This window comes from Neofelis nebulosa, chromosome 3 (genome assembly GCF_028018385.1).
Source record: "Neofelis nebulosa isolate mNeoNeb1 chromosome 3, mNeoNeb1.pri, whole genome shotgun sequence".
In the NCBI taxonomy this organism is placed as follows: domain Eukaryota; kingdom Metazoa; phylum Chordata; class Mammalia; order Carnivora; family Felidae; genus Neofelis; species Neofelis nebulosa.
The window spans coordinates 166,098,520-166,125,911 of NC_080784.1; the positions used below are offsets into that span (position 1 = coordinate 166,098,520).

The following is a 27,392-nucleotide window of genomic DNA, read 5'->3' on the forward strand; positions in this document are numbered from 1 at the left end:
CCCCCATGTTTTTTTTGGTTTTGTTTTTACTTTTGGTAAGGCAAATTTATTCTTTATGGAATTAACACACAGTTTACCTTAACTGTGTTTAAATCTTGTTTTGAGAGGTCTCTAGCTTTTGTTCTGAAAAAATATATTGAAATCATAATTGCATTTTAATTTGAGAAGTTTGTTTCATAGAATTCCACATAACAGCTTATTTTAAAATAGAAGAAAACCCAGGTGAACAGTGTTTCGCCATTCATTTAGTAGCTTCGTCAGTTTCCATAGCTGCAAAGTTGAACATTTATGGAAATGGGTTTCTTTGGGTTAAAATGGTGATGCGTGTAAAGCACCTAACCTACTTCCTTGTGCATAGTAGGCCCTCAGTAATTAGTGGTTGTTATTGTTATTATTGGCTACTTAATTAATTTGGATTTCTAGGGCACATTTCTTTGGGTACAGCAAACCAGAACTGAATTCTTCCCTTCTGTATTTGTAATTTATTTAGACTGACTTCACCGCTGTAAAGAATAAAGCCTATTGGTGGAGTGGGGTGGGGCTTTTTGACTTTTGTGTGCAAGTCCTTGTAGAGTTACTGGATGTACTGGAATGTGAAGGATTAAGCTTTGTGGCATGTTCTATATGGTCATCCATAGTGACCAAACTCATTTGGAATGTTGTTTTGTTACTAACTTTGAAATGTGTTATTTTCCATACAGAGGATTTTGATCTGAATACATTGCTTATTATCTTTTATAAATTTCTAGAGCGAGAGGAACTGTCAATCAGTGTAAACCTTACCCTACACAGTGCTTCCTTTCATAAACATGGGGAGGAGGCATTCCCGAGATAACCATTTCTGGGATAAAGCCAGGCACCATTGTGTAACTAGGACGATACGGGATAGCACCCAACTTTGGGGCCTGTCACACTGGGAAGTTACAGCTCACAGGCCTGCAGTGAAATAGTCATGTTTATTGAGCCTTAATTTTTTTATTTTTTTAAATCAGTGGCTAGCCAGGTCCTCAAATAGAGGCACAAAACCATTCATATCTTTGTAGATTGTCGATTCAGTGAATCTCCTGGCAACAGAGGTTGTGAGCCCCACTTACTTGGTGAGGTCGCCCCTGTCTCCTCTTCCACTTAAACTTGATGACTGTTTCTACCTGATTGTAGCTTGAACACATTTAGGTAGCTTTCTTTAAAAAAAATTTTTTTTTAAACATTTATTCATTTTTGAGAGGGAGAGAGAAAGAATGCTAGCAGGGGAGGGGCAGAGAGAGAGGGAGACACAGGTTCTAAAGCAGGCTCCAGGCTCTGAGCTGTCAGCACAGAGCCCGACGCAGGGCTTGAACTCACCAACTGTGAGATCATGACCTGAGCTGAAGGTGGCGCTTAACCGACTGAGCCACCCAGGCGCCCCTAGGTAGCTTTTCTTAAAGCACTGAAACTTGTCATCACATGTATCTCTCTTCTGGCTGGTCTGTAAGCTCCTGGACGGTGGTGGTTGTGTCGGTATCACTTAGTGCAGATTCTGGAAGCTCAGAGTTGACCATTAGTCACTGTTAAGTTCATGTCTCCCTCTGGCTAATGGAAACTCCTCAACATTAACTGGTCCAATAAATATCATTCGATATTGCCTCTAACAATTCTTTAATGAAAACCTGTAGAGGGGCGCCTGGGTGGCGCAGTCCGTTAAGCGTCCGACTTCAGCTCAGGTCATGATCTCGCGGTCCGTGAGTTCGAGCCCCGCGTCGGGCTCTGGGCTGATGGCTCGGAGCCTGGAGCCTGTTTCCGATTCTGTGTCTCCCTCTCTCTCTGCCCCTCCCCCGTTCATGCTCTGTCTCTCTCTGTCTCAAAAAAATAAATAAACGTTAAAAAAAAAAAAAAGAAGAAAACCTGTAGAGAAGCTAATCCCCATCCTGTATCCTGTACTACTCCCATTATACCTATTTTTCTTTCTTTCTCCTCTGCAAATACACATTCTCTATTTCATTTAGGAAATTCAAATCCTTTGTCCTTTAGGACATTGCAAATCCTTCCCCATGAAGGTTTTTCAACATATGTTTACTTTTAGTTGTAATTAAAATTTAGAAATCTGGGAAAAGGTGAGAAATGCGAACCAGAACTGGAAATTTGGAATTGCTCCTTAAAATACATTATTCTTTTAGTAATGAAAATATATTTGTAAACATTTTCCTCATTTAAGAATCGGAAATTGTGGGGCACCTGGGTGTCTCAGTCAGTTAAGCATCCGACTTTGGCTCAAGTCACGATCTCGCAGTTTGTGGTTCTGAGCCCTTCGTCGGGCTCTGTGCTGACAGCTCAGAGCCTGGAGCCTGCTTCAGATTGTGTGTCTCCTTCTCTCTCTGCCCCTGCCCTGCTTGTGCATGCATTCTTTATTTCTCTCTCAAAAATAAATAAAACGTTAAGAAAAAAAGAATCAGAAATTGTGTTAATTTTGGCTAAGTTCTCTTATTTTAGGTAAATCATATGGAAAGAAAGAGAGTTGTGTTACAATTTTAAGGTCATCATGAGAAAGGGTCCTTTATTGCATCACATGGCATTTTATAATATCATATAAAAGGTATAAAGATTGGCTTTATTGTCTTTATTTATAAAAGGTTTTACTGGGATTTAGAATTGGAAGTCTTTTATGTAGACTCTTTTTTTTTTTTACCCCCCCCCACTTCAATTAAACTGTAATAATTTATTGAAAGTTAGTATATATAGGAAGAAACTTTGATATCATTGAAATTTATTTTGGAGAAAATATTCCTTCTAAGACAAAGGCAGAGGAGACCATTTGAGCCAACAACTGGTGAACCTTGGAGTACTATAAATCATGGTTGAATTATGAAAGTTGTATATTGTCCAGTCCTCTGCTGTTCTTTTTTGTATGTACTAGGACTATGTTTTGCTCATTTCCTTGCTAATTAATAATGTGTCATGAAGCAGGTAGAGAAACAAAGGTAAGATTGAAACTAAAAGTTAGTGTTTAATTTGATTCTGCGTTTTAGAATAGTTTTACAGTGAATTGTTTTTATACATTTATGGACAACATGACAAGAATAGTATTTGCTTTGTGACATAGATATTCTGTATACATATACATAATAAATACACAATGTATATTTTAACATTTTTATGCTTCTGAGTTTCCAAATAATATATATTAGCACTGAGTTTTACATTTAATAGTGTGCAGAAAACCTATATTTAATGGGAGAAACCTTTGCATTTATGCTTAGTTTGCATATTATTAGTTGAATTTAATCTTTATTTAATGCTTCAGTATTTTTTGGAAGCCAGTTTGCTAGGTGCTGTGGGAGATGTAATGATGATTCTTACCCTTTAGGGACTCCTACTCTCAGAGCCAACTCTTAGAACCACACAATTTTAGAACAGGAAGAACTTTAAGAGATTCTCTTCTCTTGGATGTTGTGTGTACACATGCATATCCAGCCCTCTTCAGTGTCTTCTGCCCCCTTCCTCCCCATCTTCCCAGAGATGGAATAATGTCCGTTTCTGTGCAGGGGAGAGAGGAGTTGAAGCAGGCAGGTGATTGGCTGGCATGGAATGTGTAGCTTTTCGAGTACTCTCTCTCACCACCTTTGCTGGTAAGCAGTAGGAGATGCAGGCCATTTTTTTTTTTGAGTCCGGGGACTTAAAACTATGAATTCCAGAAATTGTTTTAGTGGGTAGTGACTAGAATATAGCACTTTTTTAAAAATAGCTTGGAAATTTACCAAAGTGTATTGCGGATTATTATTTCAAGTATATCACACACACACACACACACACACACACACACACACACACACACACACATACTGGGTTGTTATATAAAATGTATTATAAGTACATTTATATACAATGTATTTTTTTTATTGCAACAAAGAGCTTGGAAACACTCTCTAATCTGTCCATTTCACCCTTGTTTTAAACCTGGGGAGCAGCCATTGATATGCTTATCCCTAGATAGGTGACTTACTCCTTATACGGTGCTCTCCTATTATCATGACCTCCTTCAAGGTAAACTGTTTGCTACACAGGTAGAAATATACACAGGTGGTATTTTACCACAGTTCATCTGAATAAAAGATATGCAGTGAGGTAGTTTTTTTAAATTACATTGCCTCTGGGTACAAAAAAACCCCACTTTGGTGGATCTGTTAATCTGTAAATTTTGTTTTATGATGGGCCTAACTTAGTACCAAGATGTGATTTAAGCACCAAGAGAATTTGGATTATTTAATACTAGTACATAATAAAACTACTTATCAAATATTCATGTGGGCACATACAGAGGCATAATTGTATTCTTGTAATGCACAATATAAATACTAATATTGTTTTGGAGAATCAGCATGGTATGCTGAAGCCATGGTTTGGAAAAAGGCATTGTAGTTTGTTTTTATCTGTGGGAATTACTGGCAAGTATAATTGAGAGATTCTAAATACTGTAGTTGTTTACTTCCCTTTTGAATTTGGCTTCAATAATTTTTGTCTTGCTTTTTTTAAAATAACCCTTGGATTATTCTGTAAGACCCAGGGTACAAGCTAAACCATGATTGTTTTATTGATTTTATATCTTTTAAAGATTTAAAGTTTCCTCCCACCAAAAATAGTTTAAAAAAATATTTAAACAGAGAATAGTGGGATGAATGTTCATGTGCCCATTCCTCAGCCTCAACATTTATCAACTCTTTGTTATCTCTACCCACTCCCTTTCTCCATCCAGTTCCCAGTTATTTTGATGCAATCCCTTGGTCATGAAACATCATCTGTAAATATTTCAGGATGTATTTCTGAAAGACAGACTTTCATTTCTAGACTTATACAGTAGAATCCTCACCTGTTGGGGAATTTACTAAAGTTCTGAACACTCAAATTGTGTTTGGGATATTAGAGTGATATAAAGGAAAAGTGAGATCCTATAAATGGGCTAAATGGAAAAAGCGAAATACCTGATGAGCAGATGTACCAAAAAACAATAGAGGGGTGACAATGAAAAAACCCTTCAATAGCTTTTAAGTGCCCATGTGGAAAAAAGACAGATGAGCATTTTAAAAACAAGTTTCTTTATTTTGAGAGAGAGAGTGAGTGAGCATAAGCAGGGGAGGGGCAGAGAGAGAGGGGCACAGAGAGGGAATCCCAAACTGGCTCCACGCTGTCAGTGCAGAGCCCAGTGCAGGGCTTGATCTCATGAACTGTGAGATCATGATGTGAGCTGAAATCAAGAATCGGATGTGTAACCAACTGAGCCTGCCAGGTGCCTCAGCTTTTTTGAACACCTAGTGTGTGTCTACATTCTGTACAGGTCAGTGGGGGAATGAAGCCAAGTGTATTTCATACTATTTGAGATAGAAATTCTGCCAATACCATACTGTCTTGATGCTTACAGCTTTGTAGTAGAGGTATTGGCACAAAAACAGACACATAGACCAATGGAATAGGATAGAGATCCCAGAATTAGACCCACAAAGGTATGGCCAACTAATCTTTGACAAAGCAGGAAAGAGTATCCAATGGAAAAAAAGACAGTGTCTTTAGCAAGTGGTGTTGGGAGAACTGGAGAGCAACATGCAGAAGAATGAAACTAGACCACTTTCTTATAACATTGACAAAAATAAACTCAAAATGGATAAAGGACCTGAATGTGAGACAGGAAACCATCAAAACCCTAGAGGAGAAAGCAGGAAAAAAACCTCTCTGACCTCAGCCACAGCAATTTCTTACTTGACACATCTCCAAAGGCAAGGGAATTAAAAGCAAAAATGAACTACTGGGACCTCATCAAGATAAAAAGCTTCTGCACTGCAAAGGAAACAATCAACAAAACTAAAAGGCAACCAACGGAATGGGAAAAGATATCTGCAAATGCCATATTGGATAAAGGGCTAGTATCCAAAATCTATAAAGAACTCACCAAACTCCACATCTGAAAAACAAATAATCCAGTGAAGAAATGGGCAGAAGAATAGACACTTCATGAATTGGCACTTTTCCAAAGAAGACATCCAGATGCCCAACAGACACTTCTCAATGTCACTCCTCATCAGGGAAATACAAATCAAAACCACACTGAGATACCACCTCAGTCTGGTCAGAGTGGCTAAAATGAACAGATCAGGGACTATAGATGCTGGCGAGGATGTGGAGAAACGGGAACCCTCTTGCACTGTTGGTGGGAATGCAAACTGGTGCAGCCACTCTGGAAAACAGTGTGGAGGTTCCTCAAAAAGTTAAAAATAGATCTACCCTATGATCTAGCAGTAGCACTGCTAGGAATTTACCCAAGGGATACAGGAGTGCTGATGCATAGGGGCACCTGTACCCCAATGTTTATAGCAGCACTTTCAACAATAGCCAAATTATGGAAAGAGCCTAAATGTCCATCAACTGATGAATGGATAAAGAAATTGTGGTTTATATACACAATGGAATACTACGTGGCAATGAGAAAGAATGAAATATGGCCTTTTGTAGCAACGTGGATGGAACTGGAGAGTGTGATGCTAAGTGAAATAAGTCATACAGGGAAAGACAGATACCATATGTTTTCACTCTTATGTGGATCCTGAGAAACTTAACAGAAGACCATGGGGGAGGGGATGGGGGAAAAAGTTACAGAGAGGGAGGGAGGCAAACCGTAAGAGACTGTTAAATACTGAGAACAAACTGAGGGTCGATGGGGGGTGGAGGAGGGGAAAGTGGGTGATGGGCATTGAGGAGGGCACCTGTTGGGATGAGCACTGTGTGTTGAATGGAAACCAATTTGACAATAAATTATATTTAATATAAAAAAAGAGATAGAAATTGTTTCTAGATTCTTTCTTGAGGGAAATTAAAAGATGTGTAAAATGACTGCCAATTAAGATATTTACTGCAATATTATTTATAGCAGTGAAGAACCTCACTCAATAATAGTGAAATGATTAAATGCACGTAATATATTTACAAAATAGTATAATATTTTGTAATCACTAGAAATGATACAATGTGACACCGATTTTATAAAACATCTAGGGCATATTGAAAGACCTGAAGGAAATTAACCCACATACTAACATGAATTAGTAGTGGCTATTTCTTAGGTGTTAGAATTATCAGTGATTTTTATTTCTTCATTACTTTTTTTTGAAGTGTTGCACATCTGTCAGTGTATATAAGTTAATAAATAATAAACATTTATTGAATACTTTGTGTCAATCACTCAACATTTTTCAACTTTTTTTAAAGGTTTATTTTTTTTTAATTTTTTTTTTTGTTTGTTTTTTTGAGGGAGAGAGAAAGAGTGTGCTAGTGGGCGAGAGGGGCAGAGAAAGAGCGAGTGAGAATCTTAAGCAGGCTTCAGGCTCAGCACAGAGCCCGATGTGGGGCTCAATCCTTACAACTGTGAGATTATGATCTGAGCTGAAATCAAGAGTCAGATGCTTAACCAACTGAGCCACTCAGGTACCCCAAACATTTTTCATCTTTTATATTTAATTCTCCTAATAACCATAAGAGGTTTTATTATCCTTATTTTGTAGATGAGGCAATGAAAGCATGGAGAGATTGAGTACCTTGACAATTTGATTCTATCCTTCTACATTTACTCTTTGCTCTTTTTTTAAATTTATTTTTTATAGTAATTTCTACACCCACCATGGGGCTTGACTCACAACCCCGATGATTGTTTTCGACTTGTGCTTTGTTTTGTCCCTGTCTCCAGCATTCTGCTCATAGAAATAATGGTACAGTGAACATCTTTGCAAATAAATCTGTGTGTGCATTTCTGATTATCTTCCTAGAAAAACAGGGTCATAAAATTACTGGATCAAAGAATATAAAACATTTTAAAGGCTTCTGATGCAAATTGTGAGATTGCATATGACAAATGATCATTTCTCCTTAAACTTAAGATGTTTTGGGGCTATAAATTTGGGAGAAATAGGTCATCTAATCATCAAGGGGGATTTTTGCTTTCATCATTGTTCTTCTAAAAGACCTCTTTAAGCCTGCTGGAGAGACCATAAGCAGAAAAAAATAGGAGAGACAAACGGGAGTTTAAATTGTGGCCATATACTTTTATGACCTTGTGGCCATTTACTTTTTCATTTTTCTGAATAACTTAAAACTTGGATTAGCCCAGCAACCTTTTTATTGCAAATTGTTTTATCAAAATGTACAAAATATTTGTTCTAAATTTGCATGTAATTTCTTTGATATTTTACCTGATAGGGCCTCAGGATCATAATTAGTTGAAATTTCCATTGTGTAATTTCAAAAATAATAGATATAAAAGGTACAACACATTGATTAGAGGCTGTAATGGCCCTAGAAACTGTTATTTTTAAATAAAAAAGACTTTCTCCTCTGTTTTCTGTCCCTCCCCCCCATTTTTTTTTTTTTCCTAAGGAATCACTCTCTTTTTGTGACAAGCAAAATCCAAAATTTTTGGTTAATTAGCTGACGGTTTCTGTTAAGTGATTAAGGTTTTATTGTCATTCTCTTGAGCATATCTTCTTCCAAGGATGCTGTAGGTGACTTTGATTCAAAGACTAACAGAAGATCTGTGCAGGAGGAGGGAGATTTTAACTTAAGGGGATCTAGAGAATAATTAATGAAATCAGAAAATTTCTCTGGTGAAGTTACTGAAGACATTAGGGTTGAGTTTTCTAGAAAGATAAAGGGTAATCTGGCAGCCTGAAAATTTGTGAGAGGTATAATTGGAATAAATAAAAAGCATTACATTGAAATTTGAAGGCCGTAAATATTTTCAAGGAGAAAAAGTACTATTTTTTACTCTGAATAGTAAAATTATGAAACTACCATAAACGGCAGGTAGAAAATAAACACGAGGAGGATTTTTATCAGGGCTTCTTAACCCATGAGAAACAATTGGATGAGAAAGGTTCATATGTTGCAAAATTAGATATATATGAGCATTTAGAAGGAGAGGCCTCCAGTAGTTCTTCCAGATTCTCAAAGGAACGATTCCAAAAAAAACTCAAGCTCCTATCAGAGTGTAAACGTGACAGGAGGTCAGGAATTTTTGTCTGTTTTATTCACTCCTTTGTCCCTGGTTCCTGGCATGTAGGTCTGCCCAATCGATATTTGTTCAATGTGCAATTTCTGTACATTCCTGCATGACATAGTTACAACAAGAGATTTGTAGAAGTTAGAGATTGGAATACATTCCGGATTTAGTGAGATTGATTTTACTGGTCTGCTTCTACATTTACTTAAAGTTTTTGTTTTGGTGTTTAAATCTAGATGAGTAGGGAGAACATTCGTGTGATAATTTGGCGATTGTATTCCTTTTTTCTATGCCAACATGGAAATGTAATAGGAAAGTTATTCTAAACCATACATATTCATTCATCAGTATATTAGAAAATGTGCTCTGATGCTATTTTCATTCATTCATGAATGAGACCTTTGTACAAAACTTCCCCTTAAATTTTTGAATGGAAGATTTTGCTAATTGTTTTCATTAGATCAACTAGTATGATACTGGCTAAAAATGTAAAATCAACAAGATGTTGACAAATTTACCTGCAGAGAACGTTGCTTCATCAGCAAGAAATGTATGCAGTGAAGCTTTATTTTACCTCACTATCATTATACAGCATTTTTTTTAGCAGGTGATATAGTGTAATCTGTGATTACATTAGTCAGCGTAATAAGTTTCTGTAGTCTTTAAAATTGAGATTTGGGAGAAGGTTAAAAAGAATGACAGAAGGGTAAAATGCAAACCTGTTTTAAAAATTGTAAAAATGAGAACATTTCTAAGATAAGAGAAAAAGTGAATTTCTAAAAATTGAACTGTGACGGGAACTGTAGATTTTATGAACCATCAGTTTTCTTTGTTAAAGGGATGATTGTAAGTTCTTTATATTAGTGATTTTTACCAGTCAGACATGAAAGATATCTGAGTAACTGCTGCCTGTATTTGATTATATGTGAGTAGATTTTTCGTACTTTATAAGATCTCTGTCAGATTTAAAAAATTACTGGATTTTTATATTTTCCATAATTATTTTTGCTACTGTGAATAGGAGCTGTGATTATTCTAAATTTATTTGAAAATGATCGCATCCTTATTCTAAAAGGCTGTCAGAACATTTGGATCATTTTGGTCTTTTGCATCATTTAAAGAGGCCTTGTGAGATTCCCAGAATAATTTTAATAGAAGGGCAGGAATGTGCCCTCATAGATTCCATATCTTGCAGTCTGGTTCCTTTCTTTAGTTGAAATCTAATGAGTTTCTAGTCACTACACATTCTAGTATTCAAGTCCAGTTGGGCCTTGAACAGCACAGGTTTCAACCGTGCTGGTCTACTTGTATGTGGATTTTTGTGGATAAAGGCAGTCCAGTACAGTTAATGTATTTTCTCTTATGACTTTCTTAACATTTTTCCCCTTATTGTAAGAATACAGTATATAATACATGCAACATACAAAATAATGTGTTAATCAACTGTGTTATCAGTTAGGCTTCCAGTTAACAGCAGGCTATTAGTATTTAAATTTTGGGGGAATCCAATTATACGGTTTTTGACTGTGCAGGGATCAGCACCCTTAACCCTTATATTGTTCAAGAGTCAACTGTGTAAAATACATCCTGAAGTCAAATTTAGAGTGTTGAGTTGGCATCTTGGAAATAACTTAGGCTGATCTTTTTACCCAGTGGGATAACCCTTTTTATAGCATTTTCTAACAACCTTTGCCTTAAAAACAGTGAGCCGGGACTTCATTTCTTTATGAAGCAGCCTTGTCACCAATTATGTAATAATTATTCTGCGTGTGGAGTACAAATCTACTTTGTGCTAGCCACCATAACTGCCTTACTCTCCTTTTCAGGTTAGGAGGTATACAGACAAATACTGAGAATATCATCATGAACATCACTGAGATTCATTTACTCTTAGTTTTTTTGCTCTGTTTGCTTGAGATTATTATTTTCTCTATCAAAGAAAGACCTATACTTCAAGGGTCTTGAAATAAGATATAATTAAGATACACTCAACTTGTAGATTTCTGTTCTTTATAATTCTAGTAATTCTGTTCAGAAAGGAAGTGAGGTTAATGTGCCATATGAACCCCGATTCAAACTTTCTCTTTTACTTTTGGACTGAAGGGAAATAAGGCTGTCCTTGGAGGACCTCATTTGACCTGAGATCCTCCCAAGCACCCGAGCTGGGCCATTGTTCTCTTTATTTATTGCACATGGAAGCTTCTAGATAATTTTTCTTGCTGCAGGTTTAAAGCCTTGCCCCTTCAAAGCTTGTGCTATTTGGCTATTTATAGTCTCTTCAGTGTTGTTAAATACCAACTGACCTCCCCAAGTCACTCTTGTTTATATGACTTTTTTCTTTTAGAATAAGAAACTATAGCATTGATTACGTGTATACCCTGACCACAGTTACCTAACCTGTTTGACCTGAACCATGTGAAAAGTAGTAATATCAAAGTAGTAATAGAAATTACTCTTTTTGTAGAGGAAATACTCCTTACATTAATCAAGTGAAATGAAAATTAAAACGAGTCCCATGTTAAGTAATATATATGGAAACAAAATAGAAAAAACAATTGACGTGCAGAAAGAAACCCCAAACCAAAACAAAAACAATAAAAACCACCCCTGCTAAAAATGATTATAACCCATAAAGAAGGTCAAGGAGAACCAACTATTTCCGAGGGTAACCAAAGTGAAAGTTGGAAATAGGAAGGTTATGTATCTATTAAGGAGGTATTGGAAATCCTAGATGGACATCGGGAAGTCTTAAAATGACACAGTGCCCTGACAGCGTGGTTACAAGAGAAAACATATTTTTATAAAAAGCTTGGCTTAAGTAAGCTCTTGCTATGTCTGAACAAGAGGCTCATTCAAAAGTGAAGCAAAACGAAAGACCTGGGCATGCTGGTACAAATCAGACCTCTTTGAAGTAGTTGTAGTATTCCTGAAACTGATTTGTACTCCAGTGGTAACTGGTTTAGTGATTTGTCCTAGAAGATGAAGTGAAAGTTTAAATTTCATTAAACATGGACTATTGCATGACTGTACTTCCCACTATGGACAGAAAAGATCTGTTGCAAATAAAAGCTTTATTTGCTTTGAGGGAGAAATGATTCCATGAACCTAAGATGATGATACTTTAGTATCAAGAATTTTGGCAGAGTTGTAGATATCATTTTGTTAACAGGTTAGGAAATATTGGGTGGGGCAGTCAAAAATTCGAGTTACGTTCACGGGTGCCTGGGTGGCTCAGTCGGTTGGGTGTCCAACTCTTGATCTCAGCTCAGGTCATGATCTCACGGTTCTGTGGGTTCGAGCCCCACCATTGGGCTCTGAGCTGATGGCACAGAGCATGCTTGGGATTCTGTCTCTCACCCTGTATCTCTCGTTCTCAAAACCAAACCTGCTCACTCTCTCTCGCGCTCAAAAACAAACATTAAAAAAATCTTTAAAAATATTTCTAGTATGTCTGAATGATATTGGTTATGAATAGGTGCAGATGAATTAGTGTTTTATTCATATTTACCAGTTTTTTTGGCTTCACAGATTTGGTTTTAGTCATGATTTAGTTGATTATGCCTGTGAACAAATGGAATATCGTATTTCTACTTGGCTAAAGGAATTTTAAATTAAGGTTAAGTACAAAAATAATATTTTAGAGAGTAGTTGGTCTCTTCTCTTGGGTTGAGGATTAAATTCACTAAATAGAGAATAGTAAGAAACCAGTTATAATTTAAAATGAAGGTGAGTTTGAGTTTTGAATGCCAGAGTTAAAAATGTAGCCTATTTACTGAAAAATGCCGCTACTGAATGTGTACAATTACATGAGTTCTTATGTATAGTAAAATGACCACTCCCTGCTTAGTAACCATCACATTATTAGAGGTGTGGTATAATAATTCATAATCCATGTCTCCCTCAGTTAATATAATTGGACTTTGAAGAATATGTATCTCAAACCTTCTCCGTAGATGAGATAAATATTAGGCCTTGTAGATATATGAACTATTTTGCCAACTATTTATTTTAACAAATAAAATAAAAATATATTAAATGTATTATTGCTTAATGAAGGTATTGACATGTTAGTTCAGTCATTGACATTATTAAAAGCATTACGTGTCACTGCAAAGAGAACAAAGGGAGTGGGAAACTGTAGATTAAAAGGGATTTAATTGACCCAGTAACAGTTGCCTGTATGGATTTTGTTTAGATCTGGATTAGAACAGACTTTAAAAAAAAGAAAACACTTATGAGACAGTTGAGGAAATTTGAGCATTGATTTGGCATTTGATGTTATGAAGAAATTATTATTAATTTACTGTAGATATTATAATGATATTGGCTTATGCTTCAAAAGCAAATCTTTATCTTTTTTATTTTTATTTATTTTTACAATTTTTAAATTTTAAAAATTTACTTCCAAGTTAGTTAGCAGATAATATAATAATGATTTTGGGAGTAGAATCCAGTGATTCATCCCCTACATACCCAGTGCCCATCCCAAGTGTCTTCCGTAATGCCCTTTGCCGATTTGGCCCATCCCCTCACCCATAACCCCTCCAAAACCCTCAGTTCTGTATATTTAAGAGTCACTTATGTTTTGTTCCCCATCTCTGTTTTCATATTATTTTTGCTTCCCTTCCCTTCTGTTCATTTATTTTGTATCTTAGATTCTACATATGAGTGAAATCCTATGATACCTGCCTTTCTCTGACTAATTTTGCTTAGCATAATACACTCTGGTTTCATCCATGTGGTTGCAAATGGCAAGATTTCATTCTTTTTGATTGCCAAGTAATACTCCATTGTATATATATGCCACGTCTTCTTTATCCATCCATCCATCCATGGACATTTGGGCTCTTTCCTTCCTTTGGCTATTGTCGATAGTTGGGTGCATGTGCCCCTTCGAAACAGCACACCTGTATCCTTGGGTAAATACCTAATAGTGCAATTGCTGGATCGTAGGGTAGTTCTATTTTTAATTTTTTGAGGAAACTCCATACTGGTTTCCAGAGTGGCTGTACCAGTTTGCACTTTTACCAACAGTGCAAAAAGGGTCCTCTCTCTCTCTGCATCCTCACCAGCATCTGTTGTTGCCTGAGTTGTTAATGTGAGCCATACTGACAGGTGTCAGGTGGTATCTCATTGTGGTTTTGATTTGCATTTCCCTGATGATGAGTGATGTTGAGCATTTTTTCATGTGTCTGTTAGCCATCTGGATGTCTTCTTTGGAGAAGTGTCTATTCATGTCTTCTGCCCATTTCTTCACTGGATTATTTGTTTTTTTGGGTGTTGAGTTTGATAAGTTGTTTATAGATTTTGGATACTAGCCCTTTATCTGGTATGTCATTTGTAAATATCTTCTCCCATTCCATCGGTTGCCTTTAGTTTTGCTGATTGTTTCCTTCACCGTGCAGAAGCTTTTTATCTTAAAACAATTTTTTTTAATGTTTATTTATTTTTGAGAGAGAGGGAGAGACAGCAGCAGAGTGTGAGCAAGGTTGGAGTAGAGAGGGAGACATAGAATCTGAAGCAGGCTTCACGCTCTGAGCTGTCAGCACAGAGCCCGATGCAGGGCTTGAGCTCACGAACCTTGAGATCATGACCTGAGCTGAAGTCGAACACTTAACTGACTGAGCCATCCAGGTGCCCCCAGAAGCTTTTTATCTTGATGAGGTCCCAAAAGTTCATTTTTACTTTTGTTTCCCTTGCCTCTGGAGACATGTTGAGTAAGAAGTTGCTGCAGGTAAGGTCAAAGAGGTGTTTGCCTGCTTTCTCCTCTAGGATTTTGATAGCTTCCTGTCTTATGTTTAGGTCTTTCATCCATCTTGAGTTCATTTTTGTGTGTGGTGTAAGAAAGTGGTCCAGGTTCATTTTTCTGCATGTCGATTTCCAGTTTTACCAGCACCATTTGCTGAAGAGACTGTCTTTATTCCATTGGATATTCTTTCCTGCTTTGTCAAAGATTAGTTGGCCATACATTTGTGGGTCCATTTCTGGGTTTTCTATTATGTTCCATTGATCTGAGTGCCTGTTTTTGTGCCAGTACCATACTGTCTTGATGATTACAGCTTTTTTTTTTTTTAATTTTTTTTTAATGTTTATTTATTTTTGAGACAGAGAGAGACAGAGCATGAACGGGGGAGGGTCAGAGAGAGAGGGAGACACTGAATCTGAAGCAGGCTCCAGGCTCTGAGCTGTCAGCACAGAGCCCGACGTGGGGCTCGAACTCTTGAACTGTGAGATCATGACCTGAGCTGAAGTCGGACGCTCAACCTACTGAGCCACCCAGGCACCCCAATTACAGCTTTGGTAGTACATCTTGAAGTCTGGAATTGTGATGCCTTCAGCTTTGGTTTTCTATTTCAGGATTGCTTTGGATATTTGGGGTCTTTTGGGGTTCCATGCAAATTTTAGGATTGTTTGTTCTAGCTCTGTGAAGAATGCTGGTGTTATTTTGATAGGGATTGCATTGAATATGTAGATTGCTTTGGGTAGTATCAACATTTTAACAATATTTGTTCTTCCAATCCATGAACATGGAATAGTTTTCCATTTTTTTGTGTCTTCAATTTTTTTCATAAGCTTTCTGTAGTTTTCAGTGTATAGGTTTTTCACCTCTTTGGTTAGTTTTATTGCTAGGTATTTTATGATTTTTGGTGCAATTGTAAGTGGAATTAATTCTTTGATTTCCCTTTCTGCTGCTTCGTTATTGGTGTATAGAGATGCAACCAGTTTCTGTGCATTGATTTTATATCCTGTGGCTTTGCTGAAATCATGAATCAGTTCTAGCAGTTTTTTGGAAAAAGCAAATCTTTACCTAGAGATACATACAGAATATCTACAGATGAAGTGGTATAATGTCAGGAATTTGTTTGAGGATAATCCAGAGTGGTGGTAGAGGGGTTGAGGGGTGGGTGGGAGATATCAATGAAACATGATTTGCTGGGAGTTTATAATGGTGGAGTCATTATACTATTCTGAATAATTTTGCATTAGTTTGAATTTTTTTGTAATAAAGATTTAGAAAAAATCTAATGCGACATTGTTGAAAGGATACTGGGAGCACTAGGTGACACTGCTATATAATGTATTCAGAAATAAAGATGGATATGAGCAACAAATGTACTTATAAACATGTCTTATGTATAAATCTTGTATTTTGTTTTTCTTTAGAGCTGAAGCCATTTATTTGAATCTTGGATGATTAGCACCTAAATGCTTAACTCTCAAAACTACTCAAGAGTCCCACAGTCAGGATTAGATGATTCAAGTTACCACCAAGAAATTACTGTCTTAAGTTCTCCGGTAAGATTATACCAATATTCTAAAGGCTAAATAGTGACTATGGCTATATTTGAGCCACTAGCTTCTATTATAATTCTTTTAATGTTTGTTTACTTTTGAGAGAGAGAGCGTGTGTGTGAGCCGGGGAGGGACAGAGGGAGAGGGAGACAGAGGATCCCAAGAGGACTCTGCGCTGACAGTATAGAGCCCGATGCAAGGCTCGAACTCACCACCATGAGATCATGATCTGAGCCAAAGTCAGACACTTAACTGATTGAGCTACCCAGGAGCTTCTATAATTTTTTAATCCCGACTACTGTGGCAGGAGTTGGAAGTTGTGATAACCAACCAAAGATCTTAGAAATATCAACATGCAACAAGGCTTTATGGCATTTCCTGCTCACAGATTCAGCTAGTAATGGGTACAGTCTTGCCTCTGGAATGCCTTGTTTTCCCCTTGCTATATGTCTCAGGATGGATCTTCCCGAAGCTGATGCTGAAAAGGATTTTGGCTTCCAGAATGTTCATTGGGGATCAACACCTGTAAAGAGAGGAGGTTAGGAAGCAGATTAGGCAGAGGAAATTGAATTGCAATTCAGACTTAACAAAGCTTTGGCCACCCTACAGGAAGTTCTGCAGTTGTGAGGGTTTCTTTCCCTCCATAAGTAAATAGTAAGCTCTTTGGGGACAGAGACCTATTTTCAATGCCCTTGCACAGGCCATTGTAAAGCTGCTCAGCAAATATTTGTGGAATGAAAGAAATCTGAGTAATATCTTGTGGGTTTTTTTAGGTTTTTTTTTTTTTTTTTTTTTCCTGTAACACCCAAGCCTTGCCTGTCCTTTCCCCAGATGAAAGTACAGCTTAGAGCAATGGGGTTAATGGAGACACAGGTGGTTGTCCTCTATATCATGAGCAAACATGGAGGTAACTTGCCCTCTATAATCAGCCTGCTATAAACCACTGTTTCTGGGCTCCATAAGATAAGGAGGACCTGCATCGGGGCCCAAGGAGAACCACTAACAGGAGTTGTAAAGAATATGAGATCCTATGGGGAAGGCGGGGAGAAGATCCTGGAAGACACAGTGATAGCTTCTCGGTACTGAGGCATATGGATTATGTTTCTAACCTGTTGTGTTTTTTTGTGTGTGTGGGGAATAGGCTGTTCGGATATGAATTTTTATCCTTTTATGCTCAAGGGTTAAGAGAGCATCTTAGAAGTCTTTTTTTAAAAGTCAGCTTGTTTTCTAGTTAAGTATGGTCCTGCTTTAGTCTTTCATTTGATTTCCTTGTTTTTCCCTCATTTTTACTGTAGGATTCCCTGAGACAGGATATGTGTTAATAAATCCTCTAAAATTTCCCTGAACTTTACTAATGTATTATTTACTGCCTTGCATGTAGAGACCTTCAATTATTACCTTTTATTTTTTTATTTTTTTATTTTTTTTTAAATTTTTTTTTTTTCAACATTTTTTATTTATTTTTGGGACAGAGAGAGACAGAGCATGAACGGGGGAGGGGCAGAGAGAGAGGGAGACACAGAATCGGAAACAGGCTCCAGGCTCCGAGCCATCAGCCCAGAGCCCGACGCGGGGCTCGAACTCACGGACCGTGAGATCGTGACCTGGCTGAAGTCGGACGCTTAACCGACTGCGCCACCCAGGCGCCCCAATTATTACCTTTTAAATGGATGAAATAAAAAATAATTGATTCTACACCATAATTAATGTGTTGTAGAATAAGTGTTTAATAAGGATTACACTCAGCAATTCAGGACCAGAAATTTGTTTGTTTTTACATTACAGTTTTTTTTATAAGACTTTTTTAATTTTTAAGTAATCTCTACACCCAACATGGGTCTCGAACATAACAACCCCAAGATCGAGAGTCACATGCTCTTCTGACTGAGCAAGCTGGGTGTTCCTATACATTTCAATTTTTTCTGAGGCCTATTTAGACTCTTTTATGCTTCATCTTTTAAAATATGTAAATTATTTTCTTCATGTTGACTATTAGAAGAAGGAGATTGTACTTGTGTTTCACTGAGTGAATTACATTTATTTATTTTTCATGATTAACATGTATATCCTTCAAAGTTTTAAATTTGATTATTTAGGGAGTTTACGCCTTATCTGATCCTTCTGTATTTTTATGTCCTTCTTGCTTACTTAGTACCCCACCAGAGGGCAGGCAAAGGAAAGGAGAAAAGAAGATACTGATTTCAGTTCCCAAATTCTTACATAGGCACCTTTCACTTGCATATTTTGTTGTGCTTCTGGATGATGTGAAGACAATAGGATCATCTGCCTTTTGCTATTTTAAAATATTTAGTAGGATGCTCAGTTATTTGGAATTAAATTATGTAAGGTTGATTTCCGGAATTATAGAACTAAATAAGTATACTTTAAATTCTTCAACTTTGTATTCTTAGATCCATGTATTTTTAAGTTATCCATCTTTTCTTGGTAATTCATGCCACCGTTTTCATTGCTACTATTGATCATTACGATTGACTGTAAGGAGAAGATTTTGTGTTTAAAAGTACACTAGAATGTTCACAATACAGTGTAAAGTTTTAAAATACTCCTTTCAATGTCCCGTAACACTTGACGTTTCTGAGGTGATCAGGGAATTTTCAGAATGATAAGAATTATCTTTTGAAATTCAAGTTACTGTTTTGCTCTTTTGTTGGAAGTTTCTTTAAAAGAAAGACACGCCTCAAACGAAAGTAAATTTGCCTGAACATTATCACAGCATAGGTTTTAAAGTCTAGATGAGGACGCTAAATATTTTATGGTCTCAGTATGGCCGTTAACACCCATTGTACACGGACACTAGATGTGTATATGAAGTGCAGTTTCATGGTCTCTAGCTGTTTGGCCTGTTATCAGTATGAACAGCAAATGGTGTCCAAATCAGCTTCAAAACAGCTGGCAGTTGACTTGCTGGCATTTAGCACCACCTAAGTACACATGACAGTTTTTTGCTCTTTGACACAAAGAATGTACCTTCCCTTCTCACCGGGAAGCTGGTGCAACCATCTTCCTGTGTGCTTTTGGATCTGGTAATGCAGAAGAACCTTAAAATGGATTTTTTAAAGAGAGTTGTTCCTCCCATTCTTTCGGGAGATGTGGTTTTGGACACTAGAGATAGTTTTCGGGAAAGCTCCCCAAGATTACTTAAGATGAAATGTCTTAGTTTACTTTCATCAGAGAAGACTGTAGATGAGAAAGATGGACTCCATTTCTGTCACACTAATTATGACAAACACCAACATCACCAACTAGGTAAAGTAAAAATGTACTATTTTCAATTCTTTAAAATACCTTAGGAAAGGAAAATTATTTTTGTAAGTACAGTTCTAACGAGCATACGTTTTTGTTTTGAAGATCAAGTTTATTAAAAATGTTTAATATAGTAAATGTCTATTTGATCTAATTTTTTTTATGGTATCCAAGTTTTTGTTTTGAGTTTAGATGGAGAAATATTGATGGTATGGATCAAGATAAAGCCATTAATACAGTAAAAAGTTTGGTGATCTTTGGAAAATATTTTGATGAACAAAGTATTATATTTATTGAAACAATGTTACTGGTACAACCTATGGGATATGTAAATGAAAATTAAGATACAGATTTTATCTATCACTATAGAAGCCACTTATTTTGTTTAAAAAATATATCCCATATATATATATATATATATATATATATATATATATATATCCCACTCTTTGTTCTAAAGATAGTGACTATTTGGAGTAAAATATCAAAAAAGTCACATCTTTGAATATAATGATTATTTTGTGTCATAGTATCTTTGTTTTCTTTAATCCAGCAATATTGAATTTGGTGTGTTTTAAAGTCTGAGAGAATAGTATTTCTTATAAATTAAGAGAAAAATCAGCTGTGTGTATAGCAGCTGGCAAATATTAAGACAGGAAAATCCTTTAGGAAGAAGATGGAAAAATGCTCTAAGTTTTTACATTTTTGATTAAAACACTTTAAAATGTTAAAATGTTTTGTATGATTATGACCTTTTTTAAATTTTATTTTAAATTTTTTAAAATTTACATCCCAGTTAGTTAGCATATAGTGAAACAATGACTTGAGGAGTAGATTCCTTAGTGCCCCTTACCCATTTAGCCCATCTGCCCTCCCACACCCCCTCCAGTAACCCTCAGTTTGTTCTTCATATTTATGAGTCTCTTCTGTTTTGTCCCCCTCCCTGTTTTTATATGATTTTTGTTTCCCTTCCCTTATGTTCATCTGTTTTGTCTCTTTAAGTCCTCACATGAGTGAAGTCATATGATATTTGTCTTTCTCTGACTGACTAATTTCACTTAGCATAATACCCTCCAGTTCCATTCACGTAGTTGCAAATGCAAGATTTCATTCTTTTTGATTGCTGAGTAATACTCCATTGTGTATATATATACCACATCTTCTTTATCCATTCATCCATCAATGGGCATTTGGGCTCTTTCCATACTTTAGCTATTGTTGGCTATTGTTGATAGTGCTGCTATAAACATGGGGGTGCATGTGTCCCTTTGAAACAGCACACCTGTATCCTGTGGATAAATGCCTAGTAGTGCAATTGCTGGGTCATAGGGTAGTTCTAGTTTTAGTTTTAGGAACCTCCATATTGTTTTCCAGAGTGGCTGCACCAGCTTGCATTCCCATGATTATGAACTTTTTAATCTTAGGGAATAAATAACTGCTCATATAAATTAATGTAATATTTAGTAGAAAGAAGAGTTTCTGTAAGCTCTCTTAAGTTTTTTATAGCTGTTTTCTATGCATATTTTCATATGCACATGGACATTTTTATTTCTAGAATTTAAAAATGAGATTTACTATCCAAACTCCTCTGATACTTGCCTTTTCTTTTAATACGTCATAAACATCTCTCTGTCTCACTTAAAGTGCTCTCCATTGTTGGATATAATAGTTTATTCAATCAGTGTCTTAAACTGATGAACATTTAGAATGATTTTAATTTTTAGTTATTAAAAATAATTATGTAACAAATATTCATTTATATCACTTTTTACCTCTGTATGATTACTTCTCAGTATAAATTTCTTTGTACATTTTAAATTTGAATACACAATGCCAAGTTACCATTCACAAATTTCTCAATTTAAGCTCCCCAGGGCAGGGCTTGTCCCTGTTTTTTTGTATTCTCCCTATTTCTTGTCAGTTTAAAAAATAAGGTCATATTTATGAGAAACCGTATATTTTGTTTTAAAAATATCAATTGTGTAAAAGAAAGGAGAAGGAAATTTAAGTTTTCAGAAGAAATTTATGTTGGCGTTTACAATGTAATGGTTAGAAGTCATTTTTATGCTCTTCACATATTTGGGTGGATGAAGTAAAGGTGAGGCCACTGATGGATTAGTGTGTCTTAATTTAAATTAAAATCTGTAGGGGAACCTGTGTGGCTCAGTTGGTTCAGCATTCAACTCTTGATTTTGGCTTAGGTCAGGATCTCCTGGTTCGTGAGACCAACCCCAGGACGGGCTCTACGTTGACAGTGTGGAGCCTACTTGGGATTCTCTTCCTCTCTCTCTCTCTCTCATTCTCTCTCTCTCTGTACCCCCAACTCCACTGGTGCACACTCTTTCTCTCGCTCTCTTTCTCTCTCTCAATAAATAAATAAACATTTAAATTAAAATCTGTAAGTCATTCAACCCTTAGTTTTGTGTTCAACAGTGTATGCATATGTGAAACCTATGAATATATGTATATGTGCAGTGATTTAAGCTATTAAAAATTTACTTTAGCGTTCAGTCTTGAATCATCTTAGTTTCCTTACCGTACCAAGGACTGCATGGTTGGACTTGGTGCTTAAATGTTCTCTGCTATGTCCATTTGTTTAATATGGTTCCTTTTTTTTTTTAAGAGTATTTTACACATTTTTGAATACAGCACACACGTTACAAAGTGTAATAATAGGATTTGTAATTTATATTAATTTGCAAATAAGCACTCAATGGTTAAGAATTTTCCCTAGTATTTATCCTTTTACCAATCGCGGTCAAAAGCAAAGCAGAATCATGGAGTGCTGAAGAATCTGTTTGAAATTTCAGAGGCTACAGGTTCTTTGTGGAATAACTATTGCCCAGTTTTTCTCTTCAAGAACAGAATTCAGTTTGGGGCGCCTGGGTGGCTCAGTCGTTTAAGCGTCCGATTTCAGCTCAGGTCATGATCTTGCAATTTGTGAGTTCAAGCCCCGCATCAGGCTCTGTGCTGAAAGCTCAGAGCCTGGAGCCTGCTTTGGATCCTGTGTCTCCCTTTCTCTGCCCCTCCCCTGCTTGTACTCTGTCCCTCTGTGTCTCTTAAATAAACAAACAAACAAACAAACAAATAAGTTTTAAAAAATTAGAAAAAAAATCAGCTTTATAGAGTGACTTAAAATTAACTTACAGGACTTCTTTGGCAATTTCTGTAGAGAGATTTGGTTTTAAAATGTCTGGTTCTTCAATTTCAAGTTACTGATCAAATTCCTTTTCTTGAATCTCAAGATGTGATACTAAATTTATATTGTAGATAAGAATAAGACACACATGATTCCCAGCCGTCTGCAAATAGGTTGCTTGCAACTCAGCTTGAGTGAATTTTACTTCCTGTTTTCTGGTGGTTCTGGGATAGAGATAATGCAGTAATTTAGCCAGAAGTCACGCAGATATGACTGGGTGCAGTTCTAAGGGGTGTTACAGTTTTGTTCATGTAATAAAAGGAGAATATCAAGGCTATCGAGAGATTTCATATCACTAATACAGAGAAGGAACTATTCTTTGGAGAGAAACTGGTGTGGAATCTCTCTTTGTACTTGTATCAGGTGCCGAGTTATTTTATTTACTTGTTAACTCAAAATGGAAAATGTCATTTTAAGGGATGTTAGACAAGATTGTAATATGGACTGGTAACTGTACTTTTGTGAGAGAATCAATTGAGAATAAGCCCGTCTGCAATATACAGAAAATTTCCTGGTACTTTTCGACCCTAGAAGCGTTCATAGATGCTGGGGGTTTCCTTCACAAAAATATGCGTAGAATTTAAAGGTGTTTTCAGGGTTGATATTTTGAACATTTCTCTTTGCTTTTGGTAATTTTTTTCACTTTTTAACTGTCTCTGGATATTAAGTCAACATGATATTTTAAGAATTTTGTAGACATTCTCAAACAGCTGACTGGATTTGCCAGAAATCCTCTGTTTCTCTGTAAAACCTATTTACAGATGCCTGTGGCTGACACTGCACACTGTCCGAAGCCTTTCCCGCCATTTTTGCACCCAACAGGTTGGGTTGTGTGGGCTTACCAAGAGTTGGCTGTGTTTTAAGCCAAACCTGTTTATGCCAATTACGCTTGTAATGGTGATCGTGCAATTTAGTTAGGTATTACCTAATTCAGTGAAGTATGAGACTGAAAAGAAGGGGTTGTTTTTGTGTAACCAAGTTTGACTGCTGTGGTCAGACTCCATAAAATGAGTTCCTAAACAACTAAAAAATTAAAAGTGTTCTTGAGCTACATGGAAGTCAGAGAAGGGTATAAGACTGGAAGGATCTTTCCATCAGATACCTTCAACTTCCCTCTCCACTTTGAGGAAATTGAAATTGGAAATCGTAGACGATGTACATGGGTTGGATTTTGGGCAAGGCAGACAGTGCTGTGATCAGCAAATTCACCTTAAGGACCTGGCACTATATCAAAATGCCAGGAATAAACCATGGACTTTATATTTTAAGTTAAAATAAAACCTTCAGTGAACCTATTGATCTTTGTTTCCCCTGATTCCAACTTTAATGGCGATTTTTGATTATATGATTAGTTAATAGTTACAATTTATAGTAGAGGAACTCTACTGTATATAGTTGTGTAATATTGCAATTTTGTTAAAGAAGTAAATTGCTTATTTTCTGCCCCAAATTCTTCATTACAAAAAAAAAAAAAAGGACCCAAGGTGTTCATGGGATGTAATTTTATTCATAACTGTGCTTAAATATCCATGTATTTTTGGTGTAGACTTCTAATGTGATCAAAGACTGATTTCACTGATGAGATATTAGTAGAATTGCGTACATAATATCTGTCTTCAGGCATAAAAGTTGGTGGGGAGAAAATGCCCTTCACTGATCGAGAATATACTACAATGTTGTCTGACCACTAAAGAACAATGACTATTAGGCTTGGTCATGAGTCAGATCCTAAGAATCAGGCAGTGTGTTTCCACAGGCTTCTGTTGTGACAGCTGCAAAGTCCTTGCATCTCCAAGATTGGGTTATTTTTATTCTGATGGAATCAACCTTAATTTTGTTGTTGTTCATTCTGTTTTGAGTCAAGAATAAGTGAGTGTAAATATAGTATAAGATTGATTTTTATAATTCACCAAGAACAGAGGTAATGTTGAACAGGACTGAGTATATATCAACATTACGGATGGAAGAAGCTTTTGAGCACCTTCTGTATTCTGGGCATTGTTTCCTTGTTTTGTTTTACCCATAACTTAAGTGGTCTGTTTTGTCTACCTGTTTAGTGCATACCTGTTCTCTTTCTCCCTCAAGTAGAATGTAAGTTGAGCATAGAGTTTCCTCTGCCTACTGATGTGTTCCAGGGCTTGGAACGTAATAGTTTCTCAATAAATACTGGTTGAATGAGCAAGTATTCTCCAAGTCTTTCTGAAAACCTTGTGAGAAAGGTTGTTTCTAAAAAAAATTTTTTTTAACGTTTACTTATTTTTTGAGACAGAGAGAGACAGAACATGAACGGGGGAGGGTCAGAGAGAAGGAGACACAGAATCTGACACAGGCTCCAGGCTCTGAGCTGTCAGCAAAGAGCCCGATGCGGGGCTCGAACTCATGGACCGTGAAATCATGACCTGAGCCGAAGTCGGCCGCTTAACCGACTGAACCACCCAGGTGCCCCAAGAAAGGTTGTTTTTAAAATTTTTTAAAAATGCTTATTTATTTATTTATTTATTTTTGAGAGAGAGAGAGAGAGAGAGAGAGAGAGAGCAGGGGAGGGGCAGAGAGAGAGAGAGAGAGAGAGAGAGAGAGAGAGAGAGACATAATCTGAAGCAGGCTCCAGGCTCCGAGCTGTCAGCACAGAGCCCAATGCGATGCTCAAACTCACAAGTTGTGAGATCATGACTTGAGCTGCAGTCAGACGCTTAACTGACTGAGCCACCCAGGCGCCCCGAGAAAGGTTGTTATACAGAGTTTTAAAACTTCAGAGTGGCTTAAGCAAATAATTTTAGGTTTTCTAGCTACTAAATGGTGGTCGTTGGTGTAGAGTCAGGCATTTGTTCCCTGCCCTCCATCTCATTGCAGTGTTTGATGTGGAATTGTTATGTATGAAATCTATTTTTTAAAAGAGTGGTGCATCTATCAAATTTAATTGTGCTATTAAAGAACATATCCTTTTTGGTGGTTTCATTTTAATTAAGAGCTGTATTTCAATAGGAAAAAAACTTTAATTCCAATAGAAAGCCTTACTCTTTGAGACCCTGTGTTTCACTTTAATGACTAGTTGATAATTATTTTTATACCACTCTGGTTACATAAGCTGATTAAGTGAATAGCCGTTTCACGTGACTTTTACAAAAACAATTAAGAGACACACATTGGGATACCATTCCATTTCATTACAAAGTGTTAATGACTCCATGGGATAATAAACATTTAAATAGTATACTAGTATGCCTCTCTTGAGGTATTCGGCATAGTTCCCTAGCAGGGACAAAGTAAAATGTAGCACTTGCTGTAAAATTCCAAATGCCTCATGGTTGAGTTTTAAAGGCTGCCGTCTATATTTGACTAGTAAAGAAAAGGGGATACTGTTACTAACTGGATTTCCTATTTAATAAGTGATCCGTTTTCAGTTTTGTTTTTGCAGATCCATAGCTCTCAGTCATTAGATTTTGTATCTCCAGAATAGCTCATTTTTGTTTGATATGCCCTGTATTGGGCAGAGGAATACCATGGCAGGCCAGTTTCTTTTTAGAAGGGAATGGGATGGGTAAAGAGTGATTTATAGCTTCATGTGAGACTGGACTATTAATAGGGAGTTTAGAGAAAGTCCTGGGAGAAAATTGAGATGAAGTTTTCTTCTGGTACTTCTCATGCTTGTAGTGAGAACAGACCTAAGGAGATTGGAGAAGCGTATGGAATTCAAATGTGATAAAAAGGATGTTGGGCAAGGCAATGTCCTCGAAGAACCTGAGCTTGAAATAATAATCAGTCTGCTCTGGAATTTCTGGTCTGACCCAAATGATAATTTGTGGAAATGTGTGAAGGAGTTCAGGAATTTTTCTTGCTTATACAAGTGGGATTTGGAAGCATTGGGCTAGCATAGTGTCATGAAATCAAGCAGGGTCCCTTATTTATGAAAGCCTTTGGAGTACTGTTCAAGCCGTAATCATTGAAGGATGTAGAAGCCTTACCGGGTGTTACATTTACACCTTGTCTGGATCTGTGAGCATTCTCATAATAGAGGAGAGCTATTGGGAAGACCTACTACAGGCATGATAGGAGAGGGGCAGTGAAGTACTCTGGAAGGAGTTGGAGTGGGGCTTTGACCCAGACTGAGCTGAGCTCCCATGGTCGCTGGCTGCGTGTCCTTGACTGGTCTGCTTTCTCTCTCTAGGCCAGCTAACCTCACTTATCCATTCGAGTGATAGCTTCTTTTGTAGCATTGCTTTCAAGATTGTAAAAGATGACAGCAGAATTGACACATAGCTTAATAATATACGGTGGCTTTTATTATTTATAAAAACGTTTGGATTTTTGACTTGGAGGTAGATGAATCACATTTAACTGGAACTTGTCCTTGGATCATTGCATCATAGAAAATACTCTAGGAATTTGGATCTAGGTCTTTTATTGTGCATAATTCCAGAAACTTGAGCTTGTGATTTATAGCTAGCTACGTGACAGTTCACAGGAGCTTGTGCTGCAACACTTTTTCCTGTGCTTCCTTCTTTGTCCACAGCGTGTGCTCGTCCAGATAACCATGGCCAAGTGAGTGTGTGATTCACATACAAAGGTTTTTAGAAGTTAGTGCGGCAACATGACCTTGTAATTTCTCTTGGTCGTTTTTAAAGTTAG

At 36.8% G+C, this 27,392-nt stretch overlaps 1 protein-coding gene across 10 annotated transcripts in view; it reads left to right on the forward strand.

The window, feature by feature from the left end:
- FRYL (FRY like transcription coactivator) overlaps positions 1–27,392 on the forward strand; it is a 272,003-nt gene that overhangs the window by 53,632 nt on the left and 190,979 nt on the right. For 8 of the 10 annotated variants that reach the window (XM_058722640.1, XM_058722639.1, XM_058722645.1 and 5 more), the window contains one exon: positions 16,175–16,306. The exons of 1 other annotated variant lie outside the window; for it this stretch is intronic. The gene's annotated coding sequence lies outside the window, so the exon portion shown is untranslated. Of the gene's footprint in view, positions 1–3,518; positions 3,603–16,174; positions 16,307–27,392 lie in introns of all 10 variants that reach the window. One more of the 10 variants, XM_058722642.1, reaches the window with a different exon arrangement.